This window comes from Podarcis pityusensis (genome assembly GCF_964106645.2).
Source record: "Podarcis pityusensis genome assembly, chromosome: 10".
Taxonomy (NCBI): domain Eukaryota; kingdom Metazoa; phylum Chordata; class Lepidosauria; order Squamata; family Lacertidae; genus Podarcis; species Podarcis pityusensis.
The window spans coordinates 8616382-8637777 of NC_138035.1; the positions used below are offsets into that span (position 1 = coordinate 8616382).

Here is a 21396-nt window from a genome sequence, read left to right on the forward strand (position 1 = left end):
TAAATCGTATTTTCTCCTGACTTGCCGTTACATTCTGGGTAGCAATCGGTATTTTTTAAAAACTAAACACACACACACACACACTCCTCTGGTGTTTAAACCCCGCAGAACAACCTCTCTTTAATATGAATGAGGCGTGTGATGCACGAGTGACAGGCAGTGGCCAGACTCTGATGGATCTGTGGTGACTTCAAGCGGAAGAGGTTTTTGTCTCCTTAGATGGAACGGAGTGGCAGCTAAATATCTCTTTAATAATTTGTAGCATGGAGTGCAGGGCGAGGGGGGCAGGGGGCAGCGAGAGCCTGACTCGGAAGCACAATAATGTGGATTTTTTTTTGTGTGTGTGTAAAGGGTGTGGAACCAGGAGTTTGGCTCCGTTGACTTCCTGCACCACAGTGGCATGTTAGCAGCAGCAGCAGCAGCAGCAGCAGCAGCAGCAGTGGGATTTGCTTCTCTGTCCTCTGATTCACTTGGGTACCACGTCTGGAGAGTGCTAAAGGGCGGCAGCCAAACTGCTAGCTCAACAGTGGACAGGTGAACACAAAGGACCAGTGAGGTTTCACTGGGACCTATAAAGCAAGGATGGAGAATTTGTGGCCCTCAATGAGAGCCAGCTGGTGTAGTGGTTAAGAGCGGCGGACTCGTAATCTGGTGAACCGGGTTCGCTTCCCCGCTCCTCCACATGCAGCTGCTGGGTGACCTTGGGCTACTCACACTTCTCTGAAGTCTCTCAGCCTCACTCACCTCACAGAGTGTTTGTCGTGGGGGAGGAAGGGAAAGGAGATTGTTAGCCCTTCTTCTTCTTCTTCTTCTTCTTCTTCTTCTTCTTCTTCTTCTTCTTCTTCTTCTTCTTCTTCTTCTTCTTTGAAGCATTAATCATATTCTGGACCCAACCAGTCAACCCAACTCTGCTAGATTTAATAAGCTGGGGGCAGGGGTTCAAGAGGGCCCCCTCAAAAAAATGTGTTTGTTGGAAATGTAAAGAAAAGGAAGGGAGCTTTTATCACATGCAGTGGACTTGTAAAGAGGTAAAAGCTTACAGGGAAATGATATATAATGAGTTAAAGAAAATGTATAAAAATACTTTTGTTAAAAAACCAGAAGCCCTTCTTTCGCACCCTGTGAAACATAAATGCGCAGAGTTTTTAAAAAACTGGGCAACGGCCGCCCGCCCGCAACTCCCGAGCCTCCCTGATCAGTCAAAACAAAGGGGGCAGGAAATCTATACTGCTGGACGCCCCTGGTTCCCCTTCAGCAGTGGCAGCCAGCAGCCCGGAGCCAGCCTGGTAGCGCAGTTGGCTCTGGCTGGCTTCAGGAGCTGCTTGCTGCTGTGGTGCCCGCCATTTTTCCTCACCAGAAGTCCCCATATGATGTGTTGCACACAAGACACATTATATGGGGACTTCCGGGAGGCAAACTGGCGGGCGCCATGTCAGTGGGCAGCGAGCAGCTCCTGAAGCCAGCCAGAGCCAACTGCGCTACCAGGCTGGCTCTGGGCTGCTGAGGCTGCCGCTGCCACATTTCCCAGGGAGAGATTTGCAAATCTGGGGACATTCCAGGGACGGAATTTGTCCAGGGACAGATTTGCAAATCTGGTGACTGTCCCCGGGAACCAGGGACGTCTGGTAACCCAAGCCTACAGAGAGTGCCTTACAATGAACGAGCCTTTCCCTGGTGACATTTACCTTCAGTAAGTGACTCAATATTTCCTGGTGTTTTCTGCTACTTTCTGCCATTTCTGAATCTGTATGACCGAGAGGAGTGTTTCAGCTTTCACCACCATCTTGTAAAGTGTCCGTAGCCTGACAACTCTGTCTGCATCTCACATTCCAGCAGGAAGTCCTCACAATGTCTAGTCAGGTGTAGGACTGATATCACAGTGGCCTCTGGCCAATCAGTGAGTGCTGAAGTACAGTGGTGCCCCGCAAGACGAAAACCCGCTAGACGAAAGGGTTTTCCGTTTTGGAGGTGCTTCGCAAAACGAATTTCCTATGGGCTTGCTTCGCAAGACGAAAATGTCTTGCGAGTTCCTGCGGGGTTTTTTCCCTCCCCCCCCTTTTTCCCAAGCCGCTAAGCCGCTTATCAGCTGATCCGCTAAGCCGCTTAACAGCTGATCCGTTAAGCCACTAACCGCTTATCAGCTGATCCGCTAAGCTGCTTATCAGCTGATCCGCTAAGCTGCTTAACAGCTGATCCGTTAAGCCACTAAGCCGCTTATCAGTTTATCCGCTAAGCCTGCTAAGCCGCTAATAGCGCTAATCCCCTAAACCGCTAATGGGCTTGCTTCGCAAGATGAAAAAACCGCAAGACGAAGAGACTTGCGGAACGGATTCTTTTCGTCTTGCGAGGCACCACTGTATAGTCACAACTCTCCAGGACTTGTGGCTGAACTTTCTGGATCTGGTGCTACTGGGCAAGGCACTGGACCCCCTCCTCTCTCCCCCCCCTCTCATGGTGGCCTAGTTCTCTGCTTTCTGGAAATATAATTTTGAGCGGCATAAATGTTAGAATCTGAAAGGTTTTCCCAAGCAAATTGAATGTTAAGAGCAAGATCTTACATGCTGAATAAGAATGCAGCTATTTCTGGATATTGGATTTCTCTCCCCAGACCCAAGCAAATGATTTTCAAATGGGCAAGATGTTGAAAGAGGAAGAAGCATGATTTTTTCTTTTTCTTTTGCAGTTTGCTATAACCAGTACATAAAAATGATTTGTAGGGCAATTTGTATAAGGAGACCAGTGCAGTATTTTATTTCAAAAGCATGTTGTTATCAAAAATCGGACACAATCCTGCTTACCGTTGAGCAGTTTCAAGTTCCGTAATTCAGTTTTTTAAAAACTACCCCTTTGAAATCAGCGGGGGCTTCAGAGTGTTTTGCAAGCATTTTGTATGTCTTAAAAAGACAGGACACTATACCAATGCTTTAATTTTGTCATTTTTATGCTTAATTGCTGTTTTAACTGGGCAAGGGTTGCCAGAGAAGCCTATTCTTGGAAACATGTGCATGGAGAATCCTAAAAAACCAACCAACCAACCAACCAAACCCAGAAAAAAACCAACACTTTTTATTTCTTGCTTCCATGGATTGGCTTCCCTTCCCCTTTGCGGCTCTTGGGTAGGATTTGGCCCCTTCTGCGCTTTGATAATGGTACTGGCCCACCTTAAAGGACTGTTGTTCGGAGTACTGCACTTTGAACAGTTAGTAGTAGTAATAATAATAATCTCATCCATTTGATGGCGTTCTGAGAATTGGACACCGTTTCCTAATAAGTCACGCCATCAATAGTCTTCTGCTGTTTGCGTGTCGAGGTCCCCAGGTCCACCCCAATAACTCACACATCACACAGAAATTTTTGTTTAAGATTTTTGGCATAATTTTGGCCACAACTTTATTAAAATACAAATTTGTGAGTGGTTGCGTAGGCATTGGTTGCGACTATCTGCCCCCACCATGGGGGACAGACTGACATTCCGCACGATGTGAAAGTCAGAATAGGGGAATACACTTGGGGGTTACGCGGAGCAGGGAACCTGCCCTCACCCCAAATGCAACCAGGAGCTCATTGCTATGGCCCGAGCCCCCTTGACAGAGTGAACAAGCAATAGTTAGCTCCCAATTCCTTTAACGGAATCCCTTGCAGCAGCAGCATTAGAGGGGCAGGCACAGCCAATCCATGCCCCTCAACCAACCAAACCATAAACCAATGCCTAACCGCGAACCTTACAAGTTGTGACGATTTGCTACGCAGTAGGCAAAAACCAAATGGCCCCAGCCAATCAGCCAGATGGACAAAATTCCTACCAGGCCCCCGCTCCAAAGCAGACGACCCCATGACAGGCATAGCAAGGTCAAAGCGAACAACCCTATTCTAGGGAGGGAGGGACGGGCAATCCGATGCACGGGCGAAAAGAGGAAGCCCTAGCCTCATGCAAGGAGTTTTAGTATTTCTGGCTGTCAATCAATAAATGGCAACATTAACTTCTTCCCAACAACAAGGGAAGCCCCAATCGCATCAGTGGCCAACGATCAATTAGCCCGCCCCCCAACTTTGGAGTGTCCTGGCGGCCCCCACCGCAACACATGCTCTCCATGAAGGAGAACACGCTTTCCCAGTTAAGTTTCCAGCTTTCCTGATGGCATTTCCGTCCTCTCTGCTGAAACCAGCCAAGCAGCTTGGGGGGTTATGGTGGCACTTGTGCTCATTGCTGATTGAGCAATAATGAAATTAATAGCCTCTTACAGCTCTTACATTAACAATGAAGTCAGCGTGTCAGTGGCTATTTACAATACAAGTTACGCTGGTGACATTCTGGTGCACCGAGCAGTTCATATTCCTAGATCTTTGCCACAGCAATAAAATCAATCAGCCATTTGCAAGCACAAGAGCATAATGAGGGGGGCTCTTCAAAGGGCAGAGCTCTCCACACTGAGCACCAAGAAAATTCAAAAAATTCTGCTCTTGGAATAAATTATTTGGAGCTGGCAAATCTGCCTATTTACATTTATTGATTCCGATTGCAGTATTGGAGGTGTACCAGATTTGGGGTTTTTTATTCAGCTGGGGCTAAAAGCAAGGAGGAGGCAGCCAATGTACAAATTAGATGTGTAAAAGCGTGCACCTAAGGGCAGCTCTGCACATCATGATCCTTGTGAGAAACACCTTCTTCTTCTTCTTTGGCGATCATTCGTAGCCGAGTAAGATTGTCTTCCATAAACACGGTTTTAACAGTGAGTCCGTAAGTGACTGTGGAGGCCAATTCTGGATCCACACGTCCTTCCACAGTAGGGACATTGGTTTCTGGGTGGGAGTCGATCACGGTGTGGATTTGCCAAGTGTGTCTTCCTCTTAGCACGTTTCTCCCTTGCGTCCTGAGTTTGAGTGTCTTCAAAGCCCATGACACCTTTGGTAAAAGCAAGGAGGCAGCCGATGTACAAATTAGATGTGTAAAAGTGTGCATCTAAGGGCAGCTCTGCACATCATAGTCCTTGTGAGAAATACCAGGGTGTTCCCAAAAGCAAAGATGCAAAGTGTGGACCTCATGTGGAGGTATCTGATGTAACTTTGCATATTGCAGTACGCTGGTCTGGGGGTCCTAGATGTGTTCTCAGGAGAATGCACCCATGTATTGAAAGAAGCATTTGCACATGTACATATGCCCATGCTTTTCAAGTTTCCTGCACCAGTGCTAATCTAAGGAGCTGCCTCATGGCAAACCTGTGATTACAACAGCAAATAAAGGACATCTCTTTGCTAGGGTGTGCAAGGACACACATATCTGTATTCATCTTTTGGTATAACAACTTTATCGCAAAATGCAAATTTCAGACAACGGCAGCCTTTAAGTCAGCTTAGGTAGGCTCGCATGAACGGAACACATTTCTCCCTCATTCAGTGCTATTTTTCTAGAAAAAGAGGTGCCAGAACTCACCACAAACGCCTCCCTTGTTCTCTTATGATGGCAATGGCACCCACCTGAGAGTGGCCGGAAATGAGTTCCGGCAAGTTCTGGCTGAAAAAAAGCCTGGCCCTTATCTTTCCTCTAATGTGATTGTCCCGAGTGCAAATCTAGCGCCTACCACAAGCTCTTTGTCAGAGCTGGGGTAACTGTGATCCAGGAAGACCTTACTGTACTAATAGTATTTGGACTTCCCCTGTATGTGAAGACAGGCTGCGGTGGATTGAGCAGATGAGACCAATAATGGGTTCAACAGTCAAGAAGGCAGTTTCGCTCGTGTGTAGAGGGAAGTGAGGGGCAGATGTGGTTCATCAAACTCTGCTCCAAACCTCCGCTGCCTTGTGGGATATATTTGGGAGAAGAAAAGGCTCATGAGTAAAAGCTAGACAAATCCAGAGTGAATTCCCTAAGACAGTTGGATGGCGTCTTGTACGCCTCCTTCTGGCAACTTCTGCAGCCAAGCTGGTGCCAAACGTCTTGCTCTGTTTTCCTTTGGACCACACCAGCGAGGCTGAGAGGGGGGTCTTGTCATCTGGGCAGCCAAGGACCTCCACACACACTGCCCAACCTAGGTGCTGCTAATGCAGCAGTTTGATCTCACCCCAGGAGGTGCACTCCATTGTGTCTTGAGACAGGTGGAAGCTAACAACAAGCCAGTATTCTGATCCACATTACAGAGATTACAGTATTGGCCCAGCTTATTAGAACTAAGTTAATGCATGTGCTGCACTTTGAACACTTCAGTTTTGCGATAGACACACTCAGTACAGTCATACCTCTTGTTACGTTTGCTTCTGGTTAAATCTTTTCAGGTTGCGTCTTGGGGTGACCCGGAAGTACTGAAAAGGCTTACTTCTGGGTTTCGCCGCTCGCGCATGCACAGACGTGCAAAATGATATCACATGCATGTGCAGAAGTGGCGAATCACGACCCGCGCACACGCTGACACGGGTTGCATTCTGCTCATGTTGCGAATGGGGCTCTGGAACGGATCCTGTTCACAACCAGAGGTACCACTGCATTCCTTCTTACGTAGCCTTTGCTAAAACATCTTCAGGAATTCTGTGCAATCAGGCTGTACAAGGGGAGGAACTCTGCATATATTGAGAATAAGTGGTCTTTGCTATTGTTCCCCATATTCCAGAACTCAGGCTTGAGATTCATTGAAGGTTGAGGGCTGGTCCCTGGCACAAATTAAGCTCAAGGTCTGCCCTCATTAAAGTTGCCTGTGTATTGGGCTTTTTCCTTTTTCCTTTTCCTGACTGCTGCAAACTCTTGAATCCTTGCGGAAGAACTGATGGGCTGGTGCATCTGGGAGCGGAATCTTTAAAAGGGTTGAAATCAATGTGAAGTGTCACTCAAGTGGCCCAACAATGCCGGGAAATCAATGCAGAATCCGAAATGAAGAACATGCAGGGGAAATGATGGCATTTGTTTGCAATTCTAATACCGTGAATCAACAGATCGCTTGCAAAACGCTCCTAATGAAAAATGCACATAATAGATGTGCCAGAGGCAGATGAGGAGAGCGGGGAGAGGAGAACAAGGTGTGCACGTTCAACTTTTGGAAAAGAGAACAAAGAAGGCAGATAAAATGTCCCCCCCCCCCCCGAATCTCATAACTATTTCCACAGTTGCAGTGGCAAGCCTATTCACCTTTGAAGTGCCAAGGAGCAAAGAGCTGGTAGCAAAAGGCACATTAAGTTATGGGTGATGGGTTGGCATTTCCTCCCAGGCAGTGTTGGCTCTGGGTTTCGGAGGGCCCAAGCGTCCCCTATCCTCCTGAGTAGCCCTATCATGTTGCTTTGCCCTGTCCCTCTGGACCATGCCACCAGCATCACCCAGACGGGAGAGGGCAAGGCAAATGAGAAGCAGGGATGCTGTGCCCCTCCAGATATTGTTGGATGAAAACTTCCCCATCAGCCCCAACCAACACAATCAGTTCTTAGGAACATTAGGGTTTACAGTTCAGCAGTGCCAGATTTAGGGCAGTGCGGGCTGTTCCCAGCTGAGGTCGCTGAGCTGAGGGGACACAAGACTGAGAAGATCCATAATTCAGAGGATCCATTTGGGGGTGCCCAATTTTGGCCTTGCACAGGGCACAATATTACGAAAAAAATGACCAAAGTCCACCTCTGAATCCAGCAATATTTGGAAGGACCCAGGTTCCCCAACTTTGACCAAAAGGAAAAGCTAAAGAATTGGGGGTGTCCTGTCCTTTGCAGGGGGCAGGGACAACCAAAGGGGTTTTTTTGGGGGGGGGACACATGACATGAAAGCAGCTTATGAAATGATGAATGGTGAAGAGAAATTAGAGGAGAGTGTTTTGCTCTGTCTCATAATGTGAGAATCTGGAGTCTCTGGATGTAGGTTCAGGACAAGGAGGAGGAAAGTTTGCATGTCAGACAATGGATTTGTGGAATTCACTGCCACATCAATGTGATTATGACTAGTAGGTTAGATGCCTTATTAAAAGGGCGGTACAAACCCATTGTTGAATGATCAGCCATGGTGGCTGCATGGAACCTCCATCTTCTGAGCCCCTATCCCTCTGAATACCCAGCCACCTGCTTGTGGTCCCCCCCATTGAAGGCACCTGGCTGGAAGCAGACTGCAGGATGAGGTGGGCCTTTGGATTAATCCGCCAGGGCTGCCTTCATGCTCTTTAGAGAACATTGCCGACATCTCTGCTACTAACAGATGGGAAGAGCAGCGATGGTGCAATTCTCCCAGGCTTCCTAATCATTTAGCACTTTGTAGCACGGGGTAGGGAAGCCAGGCTGCCTCTGCCACAGAACCATCCCCCTTGGCACTGAGCAATTAAGGGTGTGACAGAAGAGGAGGTGCTGTGGCTCTGGGCGAGGATGGGATTGAATGGCGTTTAATAAGGAGAGGGATTCGCGATGCGCACTCTCTCTCTCTGTGGCAAAGCCCTTTCCTGAGAAGGTGTGTTTGTTCAGTCTCCAGGCTGCAGCAGATGATGTGATGGAGGGTTGCTGAGTGCGCGCCAAGCAAGGCCATGTTTTTCCAATCAGTCCTTTTCCTCCATCTATTTACCCTGGAGAGTTTGCACCCCTCTTTGATCCTCTGGGGCTGAAAATGCAGAGTAAGGCCTGCTTAATCACAACTTGCTTTTTTCCCTGACCATCAGTCACCCTTTCTTCTTCATCCTCATCGTATTATTCAAGAAAGCCTATTAAATGCTTGACTTTGGAATTGATTAACTCTCCATTTTTGCTTTTTTTTTTTAAAAAAGATTGCCGTTGAAATTCTCCAATGATTAGCACTTGTAGAAAGAAGGAAAGGTCAGATTAAAAAAGAAAGAAAGAAAAGTTTTCTTCTTCATCAACTAGGGGCAAGAGGGCAGCTTGAGAAATTCTGCCGAAAAGCACACACATGGGGTACCCGTTGCTCTCTGATTTGCCTTTCCTCCCCTTCTCCATTTCACGGACCCCAATGGGCACGCTCACCTCGCCTCAGTTTGGAATTGAGCTAAGCAAACCATTCTCCTTCCCCAGTAAAATACATTCAGAAAATTGGTTCACTTTGTTCTAAGCCCAGAAATACAACCATGGGCAAAGAAAAAACAAACAAACTACATTTATTGTAAAATGCACTACTTGTGAAAAGTCCTTAAGAAGGGAACACTCTGCCATCGTAGTCTGTTTTGTTAATTCATGGGAGAGCTCTCTCTTGAATTTCATACAGTGGTACCTTGGGTTAAGAACTTAATTTGTTCTGGAGGTCCGTTCTTAACCTGAAACTGTTCTTAACCTGAGCTACCACTTTAGCTAATGGGGCCTCCCGTTGCTGCCGTGCTGCTGCTGCGCAATTTCTGTTCTCTCTCTTTTTTTTAAATGATCTTTATTAAGATTTCAGAAAATACAAGAATTACACAAAAACAAAAAGTAAAAATACAAGAAAATAGAAAATACAAAAAAAAAGAATACATGAAGAATAAAAAGGAACATACAAAATAAAAACAATTAAAAACACATTAATTTTCCCTAGCATATCCTCCTTATACTTATTTCCCCGGACCTCCTCGTACCTCCCTTCTTTGTATTCCAGTTCAATTTGTTAATTCAGCAAATCCTTACCATTAAGCTTTTACCCATTTGTGAACCTTTTTTTTCCATATCTCTTAAAGCATTACAGCTGGAAACCACTTAGTTCTATCCAACATCCTTCTAAAATTCATTAATTTTACAATATTTCTGTAAATAGTCTTTAAATTTCTTCCAGTCCTCTTTCACCGGCTCTTCTCCCTGGTCTCGGATTCTGCCAGTCATTTCTGCCAATTCCATATAGTCAATCACCTTCATCTGCCATTCTTCCAGAGTGGGTAGATCTTGTGTCTTCCTGCAATTTCTGTTCTCATCCTGAAGCAAAGTTCTTAACCCGAGGTACTATTTCTGGGTTAGCGGAGTCTATAACCTGAAGCGTCTCTAACCCAAGGTACCACTGTACAACCCTGTAGAATAGTCCAGTTCAGAATGCCTCGGACGGAAGCCAAACAAACTGCACTGAGGTTTGCGGTTGTGCACAAGATTGCAACCAAAATTTCAAAGTTTCCAAATTGCATGGCTCTGACACAGCAGGAGTGTGAAGCCCAGCTTACAACGTGTGACAAATGCCCAGCAAGGTACTGGGAAATGTAAAACATTTTCCCTTAGTCCTGTTCGGCTTCTGCAGCCCACTGCCGTCAGGTAGGGCTTCAGAGATTGTGGAGAAATAAAAGAAGAAAGACATAACAAGGATTTAAAGAGCTCTGTGGAATTGTTTTGCAGAAATGGAGTTCAGTGACCTCTCTCTCTCTTAACATCCCAGGTAGCTACTCATAGGACTTGCTCGGTGCTAGGCTATAACTTCAATTTTCTTCTTCCCGTATTTCTAGATAGAGCTGTCTCTTTTCTTCTTACCCCCTTCTTGTGGGGAGGTGTAGGATGTGTGGTCCATGCCGTTCAAACCTGCTAAGCAGGGAAAACCTAAGAAGAACTAAGTAAATATCTCAAGGGCTGCTTCTCCCCATATGAGTCGACTTGGACCCTGGGATCATAATCCGAGGTCCTTCTTCATGTGCCTCCGCCACAAGAGGTCCAGAGGGTGGCAACATGACAACAGGCCTTTTTTGCAGTGGCTCCCTGTTTGTGGAATGGTCTCCCCAGGGACGCTTGCCTGGCCCCTTCATTGTGCACCTTTAGGCACCAAGTGAAAACATTCCTCTTTCACCAGGCCTTGGGCTGTTTAATGGTCTATGTCCTTTAACTTGTGTTCGTAGGAAGGGAGCGGTTATGGGTTTGTTTTGTTTTTGTTTTCTGTATTTTGTGATTTTGTTTTGTATTTTTACGCTGCAAACCACCCTGAGATCTTTGGATGAAGGGCAGTATACAGATTTAATAAATAAAAATAAAATAAATAAAAATGTGCAGCGAGTTCAGCTCTGTATTAGTCACAGTGGCTAAGCAGTGTTAGAAATTAGCCAGGCGCCAGATGTGTTTTGAGACTTGAGTGGGTTCTGAAGTCGGTGAATGGGAGAGCTGCTAGATAGTAAGCAAAACAAGAGACATAAGGGTCATAAGTTCAATATCTTCTGTAGACACCGGAAGGAGTCTTCAGAAGGGTCATCTTGAGTAATGATGCTGGAGGCTTTGTTCGAGTCTTCTGGAGCTATCTGTTTTTGCAATAAATCCTCCTTTTCAATTACCTATTGTCAGGGAACTGCCATCGGAAGGAAGGGAGGTGGAAGGGCTCACACAGGTTGGGAGAGACTCAGCAGCTGAAGAGGGAACCAGTAGGGGGAGAAGAGCTGAGCTGAGGGAAAGTGAGCAGGAGGGATGGCTCCGAGACACTTCCAGCGAAAACAGTGGGGAGGTTTCAGGACCTCCTGTAGGGACACCCACTCCTCACCGGAAACTGTCACGCAGAGAGTCCAGAAGACGTGTTTCCGTTAAGGAGCTTTTATGTTGGAAGCGATTCCGAAAGCAACCACTGTCGGAATCTGCAAGCGACTGACAGAGCCATGTTTAAGGGGCTCCGTTACAGACAGAGGTTTGCAAACTTGACCAAACTCTGAGGGACTTGGATTTTACGCACAAGCAGCTCATCGTCCCATCACACCTATGCTTACTGTGTTATCAAAGCAGGGAACCTGGACTCCTGACAACTGGCTCTTAGCATTTGGGAACGGTAGATTGTGCCACAAACTCCAAATACGCTAGCATAGCCACATGCTATGCAAGGATGCAGAACTTGAGGACCTACTAATGTTTCAGGTCTACAGCTCCCATCATTCATCCTTTACCACCATCCATACTAGCTGGGTCTGATAGGAATCGGAGTCCAACAATAAATGCAGCAACATCAAGTGATGTAAAGGTATGTGTGGATCTGGCCCAAGTCAATTTACATTCCACACTGATTCTCTTCTGGTCACTGCTGCCTTTCTCGCTTGACTCTTCCCAATTACCTCCACTGCAGTCCTCAGAGAGACATGCAAAGAGGGAGATAACCTTGAAGTTTTCTCAAAGATGCGAAGCAAGAACATAACCTTTAATAAAAATGGAATTTTTTTTTAAAAGGGAGAAATGGGGGCAAGAGGTGAGGGCTACAGTCCTGCTTGCAAATAACCCAGATTAGTATTCACCCTTCTTTAAAAATATACATTGCAAAAAAGAGCATCTTTTATCTTTCCAGTGATCAGCAGTGAATCTATAAGAATGATGTGTGGATTTCCCCCATTATATTCTGTCAACATCTCATGGGTTCACTCTGCCCAATGTTCAGCTACTCCTAATTTTTGGTTGGACTAGGAGAACTCCCAAAATAATTTCTGGAATTTGAGCCTCGGGTTCACGGTAGTTTTCAATTTCTCCAAGTCAACTGCCTTTCCCTCAACTCCACTCTTAACTGCCTATATACAAACTGTAAACAAGCAGTCTTGATGTGACTGTTCATATGGCTTAATCAAGGCTATTTTTCTGCAGTTGTTTTACTGATATGTGCATGTGTTCCTCTGCTCTTGCAGAACACCATGACCGCCCCCCCCCCGCAAAGCTTAGCCAACCATAGCCATATCAACAGTGCTTTTTGTGGGCACAGTTAATGAATTGGGGGGGGGGAAGGCTTTTTAGAGCCTAAATTCATGGCAATTTTAAAACTGGGCACATGTAGAGATCTGTAAATTTGTGTGAGAGAGGGAGAGAGACCAAAGAAGAAGAAGAAAGGAAAAAACCCAAGTAATTTCAAAGCTCAGAAATAAATTCAGGTTGGGAGACACAGTTTGTGAATGGCTACGTCAACTTCCAGGAATCCCAACACCTCTTTTCCATTATGTGTGACTACCGTGAATGCTATGATTTTTGCACAAATCCATAAATATATATCTGGGACACTGCATGGGATTCAGCACTCTGGGAGTCTCAGCGTTCTTTTTGATTTAGAACAAGTTTGTAATTGCTTTAGCTGTAAAGATCGGGTGATGTCTGGTGTTGGTGGTGAAGACTCAAAAGCTAGAGTGGGACATTGTGGAATTTCTGGAGGCCAGTGCCCTATGTAGCTTTTTACCATTGCTATTCCCGATGAGTGGGGACACCTTTAACCAGATCAACTTGTGTTAGTGAAAAGGGCAGGCAAGAATCCAACACAGAACTCTGGGAAGGCCACTAAGTTATGTTCTGCATGCAATAGACTCGTCACTGTTATTGCACCCAAAGTGTAATCTGGAACATACTCAGAGGTTTCTTCCTTGAATCAAGCTTCCATAGGATTTCAAGAGAAGCAAGGAGGCAGAGGAGGAAGAAGAGAAGTTGTTTCCACTGGATTTCATCTAAAGAGATGGTCATAGGAAGGTGCCTTATATTGAGTCAGACCATTGGGATCCACCTAGTTCAACATTGTCCACACTGACCGGTGGCATTTCTCTTGGGTTTCAGACAAGGTGTCTTCCCTTGCCTTACCTGGAGATGCTGATCTGAGGGACAAGTTGCATGGTTTAGTCAGAAGATCAGCAATGCCACATTTTTAGTTCTTCAAAAACTCTTGCATGGATTTTATCCAATTTTTATTTTGTCTGTTGGGCCTAGAACTTTGTCTCTCATCCCTTCTGTCTGCCTGAGCTCCTCAGGCTCCTTTCTTACAAGTTCAGGCACTGGGAGAAGAGGGAGCAAGCTAACAAAATGAATTTCAGTAGGGACAAATGTCAGGTTCTGCATGTAGGCAGGAAGAACCAGATGCACAGATATAGGATGGGGGACACCTGGCTTACTAGCAGTACGTGTGAAAAGGATTTAAGGGTTTTGGTGGACCACAAGCTTAACATGTGTCAACACTGTGATGTGATGCAGCAGCAGCAAAAAAAAGCTAACACTATTCTAGGCTGCATCAACAGAAGTATAGTGTCCAGATCAAGACAAGTCATAGTACCACTCTATTCTGCCTTGGTCATACTGTGTCCAGTTCTAAGAGCTGTTCAGCAATGGAACAGACTCTCACGAGAGGTGGTGGACTCTCCTTCCTTGGAGGTTTTTAAGCAGAGGTGGGACAGCCATCTGTCATGGATGCTTTAGCTGAGATTCCTGCATTGCAGGGGGTTGGACTAGATGATCATTGGGTCCCTTCCAATTCTATGATTCTATCTGCCCTATAAATTCTACTGTGAACAGACAGAAATAATTCATTCTATTTCTCTGCCATGTCCTTATCCTCCTCTAGCACTCCTTTGACTCCATACCTGAAGGACCATCTCCACCCCTATCATTCTGCCCTGACACTGAGGTCCAGCGCCGAGGGCCTTCTGGCGGTTCCCTCACTGCGAGAAGCCAAGTTACAGGGAACCAGGCAGAGGGCCTTCTCAGTAGTGGCACCCGCCCTGTGGAACGCCCTCCCACCAGATGTCAAAGAGAAAAACAACTACCAGTCTTTTAGAATACATCTGGAGGCAGCCCTTTTTAGGGAAGCTTTTAATGTTTAATAGACTATTGTATTTTAATATTCTGTTGGAAGCTGCCCAGAGTGGCTGGGTAACCTAGCCAGATGGGTGGGGTATAAATAATAAATTATTATTATTATTATTATTATTATTATTATTATTATTATTATCCATGTCATCCAAGGGTCCTTGTTAAGTAGTCTGCTGTTACTAATGTATATAAGAACTTCTTCTAATTAATGGTTCACACATGAGGTGAACAAGAGCAATGATTCAAGAATGCTGGTTTCCAGCTGGAAGGTGTCTGTCGACAAGTTCCACAGCTCCCGATGTCTCAGTCATTCACAGGCACCCTGGACTCCTTCGGGAGGAATGGCGGGATATAAATAAATTTAATAAAATAAAATACTTCACGGTTCCATGTGCACGCTTTGTTGACTCATCGCTGGCTCGATGGAATGCTGATCGCAAATCTCTTTTGACTTCTTGCTTTATCTAAAGCTTTAAATAACCATAGCTCAGAGACTAAAGCACAAGTCATACCACATGCATATCAACTGCACAACTGTGTGCAGCAAAGCCTCTGGGGTGATGTTCCATCCGTCTGCTGAAGTAGGGGTGCTTGCAAAACCTTCCCCATCCAAATTCCTCCCTGGATTTTGGGGGTTCTGAAGGACCCAGTCTTCATTCTGGAACGGCAGCCATACACCAGCAATCCAGAAATGTTCTGCTGTCACCTCTGTGAGATGAAAGCTTAGCTGAGGTGAAAAGTTCCAGCCTCCTCGTACTGAAGCATCAGATTGCCTGCCTTCCCTGCTGTCTTTTACAATGGCTGAATAATTTTCTTTTTTGAACAGAGCCTTTTGTTCATTGTGACACGGCTGCTTTGCGAAACATCAAGCATGATTACTGAATTATTGGTGATGTTCAGGAAGTCGGGGGGCGGGGAAGAACACACACACAGTTTTCTGAGAAATTATTGCTGAGCAAACGACTTGGCGAGGAGGAGAATGACGGCAACCTTAAGATTAGCCGCGCCACACGTTGTCTCGGAAGAGCTGGGAACTTTGAACAGTTGTAGTGGGTGACCTTTGCCTGAAAAGGAAACAAAGAAAAGTGAATAGGGAAAAGTTTTGCGTGGACAGGCGGAGTTCCCCAAACCCTGGGCACCCCCCCTTGTGGAATAACAGACTCAAGACAACGTGCTATGGGATTAAAATTGGCCACAACTTTATTTTGTTTCAGATGTGGATAGACCTTGGCTCAGGCATTGGGCGTTTATCCCTCCCAGTCCCAGTCCCCAGCCGGGGATCAGGGGAACATCAGAGTTATCCAGTGTGGGGTGGGGGGTGGGCTGGCTCTGGAGAACATATGTTCAAGCAGAGAGAGCTCGCCCCCGTTACGCCGCAGTCGCAGGGGAGAGCACTGACAACCTCTAGGCGTATGGCCAATGCCTCCCCTCAAACAACTCCTTTAATGGGGAACCCTGGTATCGCTGCCCCAAAGAGGAAGGGGGAGTGGGTCACCACTGCACGCTCCCCCATTTAGGGAAGATAAAGGATTCCGCCCAAGGCCTGATACCGCCAAAGTTGTGACGTTTTGGTATGGGAAAGGCAAACCTGCCAATGCAGGAGAATTCCTTTCCGGCCCTTCAACAGTGACCTTGACGTAGCAGCGCCTGCGTACCTGTGGAGAAATGGTTAACCTGCAAAAGAAGTCTTAACTGAGGGTGGGTAGCATGGTAGAAGCTCTGGAGCCAACTGAGGATTCCCAGGTAAGATCCTTCCCCTGTTGTGTGGGCAGGCAGTCCCTCCCCCTACCTGGCCTGGTCACCTTGGCAACGCCTCCCCAAGTGGGATTGGGGAACTGGCTGAGGCAGGCGGAAACCTCCAGGTATCCCACCTGGGGAAGGCGAAGCCAAGCCTGTGCTAATGGTGCCGCATAGGGTCCAGGGGGCTGTGTGCGACCACGCAAAGGGCCCCCCCCCCATTTAATGTGGGGAGCAGCCATTCTTCCTTCTCTTCACTAGAACTAGTGGACAACCAAAGAAGCTGACTGTTGTAAGATTCAAGACAGATAAAATAAAGCCTTCTCATAGTTAAACTGTGGAACTCCCACCCACAGGAAATAGTGATAGCCACCAACCTAGATGGCTTTAAAATAGGATTAGACAAATGCATGGAGGAGAGGAATATCGATGGCTACCAACCTTGATTAGTACGCTCTGTCTCCATGTTCAGAGGCAGCGATGCTTCTGAAGGCCAGTTCCTGGAAACCACAGGAGGGAAGAGCTGCTCTTGTGCTCAGTTCCTGATTGCAGGTTTCCCATGGGCATTTGGTCGGCCACTGTGAGAACAGGATGCTGGTCTAGATGGGCAATGGGCCTGATCCAGCAGGCTCTTGTTCCTGTGAAGCTTTCCTGGGGCTCCTTAACTATAAAATAAATAATATTGGATATGTTTCCTTGAAAGTCAGCAAGCAGCGTGGTGTAGTAGTTAAGAGCGGTGGACTCGTAATCTGGTGAACCGGGTTTGCTTCCCCGCTCCTCCACATGCAGCTGCTGGGTGACCTTGGGCTACTCACACTTCTGTGAAGTCTCTCAGCCTCACTCACTTCACAGAGTGTTTGTTGTGGGGGAGGAAGGGAAAGGAGATTGTTAGCAGCTTTGAGACTCCTTAAGGGGAATGAAAGGCGGGATATCAAATCCAAACTCCTCCTCCTCCTCCTCCTCCTCCTCCTCCTCCTCCTCCTCCTCCTTCTTCTTCTTCTTCTTCTTCTTCTTCTTCTTCTTCTTCTTCTTCTTCGTCCAGGTTTCTACATCGTACAACATGCTCTAGAGCAGCCTTTCTCAACCTGCGGGTCCCCAGATGTTGTTGAACTACAACTCCCATCACCCCTAGCTAGCAAGGCCAGAGCTCAGGGATGATGGGAGTTGTAGTCCAACAACATCTGGGGACCCACAGGTTGAGAACCACTGCTCTAGAATCTTCCGCACAGAATGCATTACAACAGCAGACAGATTCATATGGGAAATGTTCCCTGTAACTGTAAGGCAGGGGTGGGGGACCGTTGACCTCCCAGAAGCTGCTGAATTCCCAACTCCTATTGGGCCCAGCAAGCACCGCCAATGTCCAGGGATGATGGGTGTTATGGTTCAGAAAGATCTGGAGGGCCAAAGGTGCTGTAAAGAGAAAGGTTTGGAAGCTCAAGAAAAGATGGCCGAGCATCCAAAATTTTTGAAATATGCTGATGCTGAGAGTGAGTGAACAAACATCTGTTAAGTCCATTAAAGACAGGAACAGCTGGATCTGTGTGCTGTTGCCCCATGGCAGCCTTCTCCGCAAATAACCTTTCAGACTGACTTTGCCTACCAAGATGGCCATTGGGTCATTCTGGGCAGGAAGGAGTATTTCCTGTTTCAGCTTAGCTTTGCTTGAGCAACAAGGTCTTCCTGAGCTCTGGTGTGCTCCTTCTTGATTTGTCCCATTGTCCTGCTATACTCAGTGGTTGTTGTTGTTGTTGATATTATTATTATTATTATTATTATTATTATTATTATTATTATTATTACAAGAACACACATGGAAGGAAAGGACACAATTCTCAAGCAGCTGTGTGAGATGCTGGAATGTCTAAGAGTCCTTGGGCATAAGCAACAGACACATAATCACCCTTCATGGGTTAAGATCTTTGATTTATTCCACTGAGATTTATTGGAGCTTTTTTTTCTTTTCATCTCATTTCCTCCCTCTTGAGAAAGAAAGGATGAATTAAAGAAAACAAAGCCAAGTAAACATTTGCTGGCAACGAGGGAAGGAAGGTGGTACAGGAAAAATGACTTCCTCTGGTCTTTTGGAATTGTTATCATATTAAACTCCTGTTTCGCAGGTGTAAGTATTTTCCGATCCAGCAGCATATCTTTTCCCCTGGACAGTGAAATTGCTATCCTCTCTCACGGTATAAATTACCTGTCAGAGCCTTTTAGGTACTTTCAAGCTGGTTAGTTCAGAGACAAGGGAGCAAGGAGAAGGCTGACTGGCTTGGCTTTGGGGAAGGAGGAGGCGCGGGCGGTGGAGTTTTCTTTTATACTTTAGAGCCGGTGGTTGCCTGTCACAATGTTATTTTCCTTTATCTCCTTGAGTTTGTGTGACTTGACAGGCCTGTAGGACAGCAACAGCCTTCGAGGGCCAGGCCTGGCCTTTTACCAGAGGGCATTTCATGTCTGACTTGAGCCAGGTAAAAAGGTAAAAGGTAAAGGACCCTGGACAATTAAGTCCAGTCAAAGGCGACTATGGGGTTGCGGCGCTCATCTCACTTTCAGGCTGAGGGAGCTGGTTTTTGTCCACAGACAGCTTTCCGAGTCATGTGGCCAGCAGGACTAAACTGCTTCTGGTGCAACGGGGCACCGTGACAGAAACCAGAGCGCACAGAAACACTGTTTACCTTCCCTCCGGAGCAGTACCTATTTATCTACTTGCACTGGTGCACTTTCGAACTGCTAGGTTGGCAGGAGCTGGGACAGAGCAACTGGAGCTCACCCCATCGCGGGGATTTGAATCGCCGACCTTCTGATCGGCAAGCCCAAGAGGCTCAGTGGTTTAGACCACAGCGCCACTGAGCCAGCGTCCTACTTGAGCCAGGATGGGTTCTTAGCTTGGTGTGCTCAGAGATGAGGGGGGAGAGCACCTTGGATATCCTTTTGCTAGTTTCCATTAGTCACATGGAAAAGGTAAAGCGATAATCCCGTAATTAGCAGATAAGGGTGCATTGTTATTGGTGTGGCTTTATGTGGATTTGTCTCTTTCATTTGCTGGTGGTTCGGGTTTGTTGTGTCCTCCCTACACCAGAAAGCTCAGCAAATTGTCTGAAGGCCTGAAGCTGGTTCTGTAGGAGGTAGGTTGGCAGGTCTGGTCCTGTAAGATATCTGGAAATGTGACTTCATGAGAACCACACAAGATGTTCTTTGGAAGAAGATTGGGATATAAAAATATAAATGTCAAATACTTCATAAAGAGCTCCTTGGGCAAAATACAGTGGTACCTCGGGTTACATACGCTTCAGGTTACATATGCTTCAGGCTACAGACTCCGCTAACCCAGAAATAGTACTTTGGGTTAAGAACTTTGCTTCAGGATGAGAACAGAAATCATGCTCTGGTGGCGCAGCAGCAGCAGGAGGCCCCATTAGCTAAAGTGACACTTCAGGTTGAGAACAGTTTCAGATTAAGAACGGACCTCTGGAATGAATTAAGTACTTAACCTGAGGTACCACTGTATACAGTGCATTTTGAGGTAAGAGAGTTATCATAGGATTATAGAATTCTATCAGGGATGGGGTGGCATCCAGATTGAAAGTGTTGTATCCTAGGTAAAAAAAAGGTACAGGTAAAGAACCCCTGGATGGTTAGGTCTAGTCCAAGGCAACTATGGGGTGTGGCACTTATCTCACTTTCAGGCCGAGGGAGCTGGCATTTGTCCACAGACAACTTTCTGGGTCATGTGGCCAGCATGACTAAACTGCTTCTGGCACAACAGGACACTGTGACGAGTGCCAGAGAACACGAAAACTCCGGGAGCAGAACCACTGTGCATGGGCCATTTTGTACTGCATGGCTTTCCTTCCCACCCAAATCTCTCTTGTGTCGTTTCTACTATCCTGCCCCATACCGTTTCCCAGCATACAATTCTGTGGCTTCTCAGACCCAAGTTAAAGAGTCTGGGCTTTTTAAAGCAGCAGCTGTTCTAAGAGAGCTTTGTAGTCGGGTGTGTTTGTATGTGTGTGTTTGTGCGTGCAGAAGAAGCCTTTTATAAAACTTTGTAAGTTTCCTCTCGCCTTCTTTCTCTCTGTGTTATTTTCCTCCCTTTGGAATTGTGTGGCCTATTGCAGGCTGGGAAGAATAGCTTGAAGCTGGGCAAAAAGAATAATCTTGTCATATAATCCAGAAAATATTGGTCAGCTGTCTTGTTCTGTAAAGCTGGCAGGCAAATTAACTAGGGCAGCTGTGAAGGGCAACAGAGAGTGTCTTCTCTGCTATAACCTCCCAAGGCTTTGCTTCCTATGCTCTGCCAGCTGCCAGAGAACAAGCAAAGCCTTCATTCACCAATGGCCCCCTGGCCCACCTTTGGCGGTGCATACTTACCTATGGTCGACAGTATTCGTTGCTTGGTTGGAGTGCTGGCCATGCCTGGTATGGCCAGGGTGCAGATTTATGTCACTTAGTAATAATCAGGATACCTCTCTGGGCCTGCTCCATTTGATGAAGAGCCCCACAGGCCAGGTCTCCTACAGCAGGATTTCAGAAGAAGAAGAAGAAGAGTTTGGATTTCATATCCCGCTTTATCACTACCCGAAGGAGTCTCAAAGCGGCTAACATTCTCCTTCCCCTTCTTCCCCTACAACAAACACTCTGTGAGGTGAGTGGGGCTGAGAGACTTCAAAGAAGTATGACTAGCCTAAGGTCACCCAGCAGCTGCATGTGGAGGAGCGGGGAAGCAAACCCTGTTCACCAGATTACGAGTCTACCTCTCTTAACCACTACACCACACTGGCTCTCAGCCAGAATACCAGATGAAGCTGGTAGACAGCTGCCCTTGACACAGCTGTGAGTCCAAAATGGGCAGCTGTGAGTCCACCCCATTCAGGACCAGGGAGTCCCCCATACCCGCCTGCCCCCCGTCCCCCCAAAACGGTACTTCTGTCTTTGCCCTCCACACCTTTTCTTTCTTTCTTTTGCAGTAGAACCAGGCCCCTCCTCAAGTCCCCAATGCACCACCATACATCACTACTGGGTTGCGTTTAGTTCATCCGAATGGCAGCGCTGAAAGCATCTGCAGATGGAAATGTGCGATGCCAAAGCAATTCCACTGGGAGATTTCAGAAACGAGAAGCATTGCGAAGGCTGGTGGGGGTGGTGTGTGTGTGTGTGTGTGTGCGTGCGTGCGTGCGTGCAGGGCAACAACCCCACCCCCCAAAGCATTATTGGCCTCTTCCAGCAAGGAATCGCTAATCA

The 21396-nt window shown here is 46.7% G+C and overlaps 1 protein-coding gene and 1 long non-coding RNA gene across 2 annotated transcripts in view; one reads left to right on the plus strand and one right to left on the minus strand.

Annotated features, from left to right (window-relative positions):
* Positions 1-21396, plus strand: part of PLXNA4 (plexin A4) — a 609453-nt gene that overhangs the window by 109035 nt on the left and 479022 nt on the right. The window lies entirely within an intron of this gene.
* Positions 90-1814, minus strand: LOC308486483. Its single transcript, XR_013991074.1, has 2 exons — positions 1686-1814; positions 90-569 (listed from the first exon to the last, which is right to left on the minus strand). It is a non-coding gene; the product is annotated as an uncharacterized lncRNA (long non-coding RNA).